The sequence below is a fragment of the Chiloscyllium plagiosum genome, chromosome 4 (genome assembly GCF_004010195.1).
Source record: "Chiloscyllium plagiosum isolate BGI_BamShark_2017 chromosome 4, ASM401019v2, whole genome shotgun sequence".
In the NCBI taxonomy this organism is placed as follows: domain Eukaryota; kingdom Metazoa; phylum Chordata; class Chondrichthyes; order Orectolobiformes; family Hemiscylliidae; genus Chiloscyllium; species Chiloscyllium plagiosum.
Window position 1 is genome coordinate 81,905,420 of NC_057713.1, and position 6,000 is coordinate 81,911,419.

The following is a 6,000-nucleotide window of genomic DNA, read 5'->3' on the forward strand; positions in this document are numbered from 1 at the left end:
CTTCATTCTTTTTTGTTGGCTAATTGGGTCTACAGTTGACAAAGTACGACTGCCCTAGGATAAGTTTAAATTCTTTATCAATTCAATAATGTGGCCCCTTACAACAGCACTACAGCAAAAAGAAACATTGCAAAAATAGTTCCACCAAAAGTAGAAAACTCTTTATGAAACATTATTATGCAATGCTACAAGCCATCAAATACATTAGAAATTACTTGCAAGTCTGTCATCTCACACACAAGAAATTGAAATCAAGGTGACAGTTTTTATTTCCCATGACAGTCACCATTATGTACTGAATAAATCAGGCCCCATTTTTGCAAGTTTTTTTTGTTTTAGGCCTAAGCCTTGTTATGGTCAGCATGCTACGTTTATGAAACAGGGAAAAGACCTTGCAATCCACTAGCCAGGAGGCAGTTGTTCAATAAGACCATACAAATGGAGCGGTTCATCATTTACAATAAATTCAGTCCAGAACAGCCTAAAGGGCATGCTGGAAGATTTGGAACAAGGTTCTTTTTTGACTAAGTATTGGCAGTTGTAACTAAGTAGACTTGAGCCTCCAGCATTAAAAACAGGACAATATTGCGAGATCTCGAAACACTAAAAAGTGAGAAATGCAAATTACACAGATTTCTTGGTCTAGAACTGTAACAAACTAGAAACAACCTGGGCTTTTTCTTTAATAATGTTCTGGCTGGCATATTGCAGGCTTGTAATTGGATGTTAAGTACTCTGAATTAAAGGTCGTCATAAATTTTCCTCTGTTCACTACAATATATACCAATACTAAGATTCCAAAATGAAAAATAAATATTGAAGTTGCACAATAATTCTGGTCTCCTTCCTATTGGAAGGATGTTGTGAAACTTGAAAGGGTTATGCAAAGATTTACAAATATGTTGACAGGGTTGGAAGATTTCAGCTATACAGAGAGGTTGAATAGGCTGGGGTTGTTTTCACTGGAGTGTGGAGGCTGAAGGGTGACTTACAGTGGTTTATAAAATAATGAGGGGAATGGATAGGGTAAATAGACAAAGTATTTTCCCTGGGGTGGTGAGTCCAGAACTAGACAGCATAGGTTTAGAGTGACAGTGGAAAGCTATAAACGATACCCAGGGGGCAACTTTTTCACGCAGAGGGTGGTGCATGTATGAAATGAGCAGCCAGAAAAATTGGAGGCTAGCATGATTGCAACTTTTAAATGGCATCTGCATGGGTATATGAATAGGAACTGTTTGGAGGGATAAGGGCTGCACATTGGCAAGTGGGACTAGATTAGGTTGGGATATCTGGTTGGCATGGACAAGATGGACCGAAGGGTCTGCTTCTGTGCTGTACATCTCTATGACTATGACTTTATAACAGATCACTTTGTAAGCAAAAGGAAGTAAAGGTTCATATTTTGGGTGGGACACTGCATCAGAACTCAGACTGAAGAACACTGTTGTGAGGATCAACAAAAGCAATTTCTTTAGCTATTCCTACTTTCAGGCAACAATATAGTGTTAACTAGTGAATTCATTGAAGTTTCCACGATTAGCCGACTTCTTACCATGAACAGTTAAACTCCACTCTTTCCAAACATATTCTAAGGCTCTATTTGCAAGGCTAATGACATTTATCAAAACAACCCTAAGCAATTTTCCATAACGTTAGAGTTTTATGATGCAGTTATTCACTTACAAATTGCCTCACAGAAACACAAGACCAAATACAAGGAAACAAGATTTCACTTCGATATCACAGTTTTCATTTTACAGTAAGAAAAATGCAAACATTTAACTGCTCGTCACCATATTCGCAGAGAGAAAGAACGCTATCATGTTAGATAAATCACTGATATCTCTCATAATATGGTTTTATATCAGATAGTGATTTTTTTTTTGCTAGACAGTTTGCATGCTTTTCATATTACATTACTGATAATTTGTTACCAACAGCTTGTTGCACCAAGAGTACCACAAAGTATTGTGGTAAGAACTCTCACAAAGTATTTTTTGCATTAAGGCAGACAAAACTCATCCGCAATAAAAATGTTTACAGAAAATATTCTGACATGCACTATTCGGCCTTCAAGATTTGCAATTATGTAGGATTCGATTAGTCTCTTTACTGGTGACTTAAAGTAAGAGCAGACTTTTGATTAAACTCAAGGAAGGATGGATAGCAAAAGAACAGACAAGACTAGACTAAATTTACATAGCATATTACCAGTCTATTTGCACACATTGATATAGACGGAAAAACACAATTAACCTCAAGACATCCAGCATGAAATAACTTATTACATCCAATTTTTCAGTTCACCTAAGGAAATATAAACCTGAAGTGATTATCAATGCAAAAAGTAGAAGTTTATAAAATCAGAAAAGAGTGCCAGATGTTCTCAGGACGAGTACTTTTCTCCTAAATTGACAAATCGAGTCGCCAGAGCCGAGGGAAAAGCAATTTATACAAATGAGCAAATCTACACACAGATGAAGTTTGGACTGCCAATGCTATATGCAAGAGTTTAGAAACAAAAACCTGCAGGAAACTAAGCCAATGTAAAAATCACTAAAAATTATGATGTTGAGCATTTTCCTTGCATATCCTTCTGGGGTTAATCTTCATGGTCCAAGTTTGTGTGTAAATTGCACTAAAACTAAAAATAAATCATGAACACAGTTTCACTGAAAGGTATCAGGTCAGATTACAATCTTATTGAACAGTCACCAGCACTCCCACCAAAGACAAGTCTAAAATCTCAAAGCATCCACACAAACATAAAAAGGTTACAGTTGCCAGACATTTTTAATCCAATAATCAAAATATAGTTTATCCCTGTTGGCACAAATAATTCAAATTAAGCAGTTTGATAAAAGCAGCATTCACCTTCATGAACAAGTTGAATAGAAAACTGCAATTGTATTCAGTTCTAAAGCATAGATATAATTCTGTTATTTTAAAAAAATGTGCAAAATTACTTGCCTGCACAAAATTGCAAAGTTTCTGACGGCTCAATCATATTGTTGATTGTTTGCATCATCATACAGATTGTCAAAGTACAACAAAAAGATAGTCACTCACATAAGGATTAGTTAATGGGCAGAGAACAGAAAACAGATTATTTGCAGGGTGTAAATTATGGAGTGCCACAGAATCAATACTAGTGCTTCAACTATGTAGAGCTTTTATTACTTACAAAAGTGGACTGTATGCAATAGAGCTTGCTGATGACACAAAGGAGGGTGGGAACTTCAGCAGTAAGGAGGCTACAAAGGAATATAGGCCAGTTAAGTTTTTGAGCAAGGTGCCAGATACAAGTGCATAATTATTCACTTTGGTGGTTAGAATGGAAAACACAGATTTTTAAGAAATGGGAAAGATAAATAAATGGAATCATATAGCACGAAAACATTCAGTCCAATTCATCCATTCCTGCCATCCCCATCTGACCTAGTCCCATTGGCTTTCATTTGACCAATATCCCTCTGAACAATTCCATATTCACATACTCATCCAAATGTCTTTTAAATGTTGGAATTGTACCAGCCTCCACCTCTTCCTCTGACAGCTGGTTCTATTCATGCATCACCGTCTACACAAAAGAGTTACTTCTCAGGTCATTTAAAATGTTTCTACTCTCACCATAAACTTATGCCCTCTAGCTTTGGACTCCCTACCCAAGGAAAAAGACTTTGGCTATTCACCCTATCCAAGCCCCTCATGATTTTATAAACCTCTATAAATTCACCTGTCACACTCCGGGGAAAAAGCCCCAGCCTATTCAGCCTCTCCCTATAACTCAAACCTTCCAGTCTCAGCAATATCTTTGTAAATGGGGAGGCAATGCCTAGTGGTATTATCGATAAGCTATTAATCCAGAAACTCAGCTAATCCTGCTATGCAAATCGTGAAATCTGAATTCAGTAAAGAATCTAGAATTAAGGGGCTAATGATGACTGAAACTATTGCTATTTGTTGGAAAAACATCTGGTTCCTTTAGGGTAAGGAATCTGCTGTCCTTACTTGGTCTGGCCCACACGTGACTCCAGATGCACAGCAATGAGATTGACTCTAAACTGCCTCCGGTCAATTAGGAAGGGCAATATATGCTAACCTAGCCAGAGATGTCCACATCCAGCGAGTAAATTTAAAAAAAATCTTTCTGCACCCTCTCAAGTTGAACAACATCCTTCCTATACAAGGGCAACTAGAATTGTATGCAGAATTCTAAAAGTGATCTCACCAATGTCCTATACAGCTGCAGCATGACGTCCCAACTGCGATACTCAATATTCAGACCAATGAAGGCAAGCATGCCAAATGCCTTCACCACCCTGCAACTCCACTTTCAAGGAACACCACATCTGTAGCCCTAAGTCTCTTTGTTGGTAACACTCCGCAACACCCTATCATTAACTGTACAAGTCCAACTCTGGTTTGTCTTACCAAAATTCAACACTTCACATTTATCCAAATTAAAATCAACCTGCCACTCCTTGGTCCGTGGACCCATCTGATCAAGATCCCATTGTACTCAGATAATCTTATTCACAGTCCCAATACACCACCTATTTTGGTGTCATCTGCAAAACCTATTAACCATACCTCCTATATTCACATTCAAATCATTGGACCCAGCACCGATTCTTGTGGCACACTGTTGGTCACAGGCCTCCAGTCCAAAAAACAACCCTCTACCACCAGCCGCCGCCTCCTACCTTCAAGCTACCTTCATATCCAATTGGCTAGCTTCCCCTGAATCTCATGCTAACTAACCTTACTAACTAGTTTACTATGTTGATATTCAGAGGAACGGGGGAGTTGTTCTACATGAAAGTTAACATGCAGGCCCAGTAATCTAATAGAAAGAAAAATTATATGTTGGTATTTATTGCAAGGAGGTTGCAGTCTTGCTAGAATTGTAGAAAGCATCCAATGAGTATTATACAGGTTTGGTCTACGGACCCAAGGAAGGAAGCAGAGTGTTCACTCGATTGATTCCTAGAATGAGAATGCAACCACATTAAAGGACTGAGAATGGAACTGGATTATATTCTCTGGACATGGAAAGGATGAAAGGCTTATGTCCGAAACGTCGATTCTCTTGCTCCTCAGATGCTGCCTGACCTGCTGGGCTTTTCCAGCACCACTCTTGACATGGAAAGGTGGTCAACTGATATCATTAAAAAGTACAAGATTCTGAGAGATCTTTACAGAATAGATCCTCATAAAGGTGCATGTCAAAAAGCATCTTGTTAAACGGTTACAACTTTTTGTAGAATTCATTGAAACAAGGTTAAAGATCAATTACCAATTACAACTGCTCGAGTTCCCTGTGTACCCGAGAACTCTGTGGGAAGCGAGAGAAGTGATTGCTGGGCCTCTTGTTGAGATATTTGTATCATCGATAGTCACAGGTGAGGTGCCAGAAGACTGGAAGTTGGCAAACGTGGTGCCACTGTTTAAGAAAGGCGGTAAAGACAAGCCAAGGAACTATAGACCGGTGAGCCTGACCTCAGTGATGGGCAAGTTGTTGGAGGGAATCCTGAGGGACAGGATGTACATGTATTTGGAAAGGCAAGGACTGATTAGGGATAGTCAACATGGCTTTGTGGTGGGAAATCATGTCTCAAAAACTTGATTGAGTTTTTTGAAGAAGTAACAAAGAAGATTGATGAGGGTAGAGCAGTACATGTGATCTGCAAGGTTTGTAGCTCAGGTTGAGGTTTAGGGTGTAGCTTTGCTCACTGAGCTGTAGGTTTGATATCCAGTCGTTTCATTACCTGGCTAGGTAACATCATCAGTGGCAATCTCCAAGTGAAGCGAAGCTGTTGTCTCCTGTTTTCTATTTATATGTTTGACCTGGATGGGGTTCCTGGGGTTTGTGGTGATGTCATTTCCTGTTCGTTTTCTGAGGGGTTGATAGATGGTATCTAGATCTATGTGCTTGTTTATGGCATTGTGGTTGGAGTGCCAGGCCTCTAGGAATTCTCTGGCATGTCTTTGCTT

The 6,000-nt window shown here is 38.9% G+C and overlaps 1 protein-coding gene across 5 annotated transcripts in view; it reads right to left on the reverse strand.

Annotated features, from left to right (window-relative positions):
• Positions 1-6,000, reverse strand: part of rnf19a (ring finger protein 19A, RBR E3 ubiquitin protein ligase) — a 74,352-nt gene that overhangs the window by 63,557 nt on the left and 4,795 nt on the right. The window contains exon 2 of one of the 5 annotated variants that reach the window (XM_043688490.1): positions 3,188-3,257. The exons of the other annotated variants lie outside the window; for them this stretch is intronic. The gene's annotated coding sequence lies outside the window, so the exon portion shown is untranslated. The remainder of the gene's footprint in view (positions 1-3,187; positions 3,258-6,000) is intronic. 5 annotated transcript variants of the gene reach the window in all.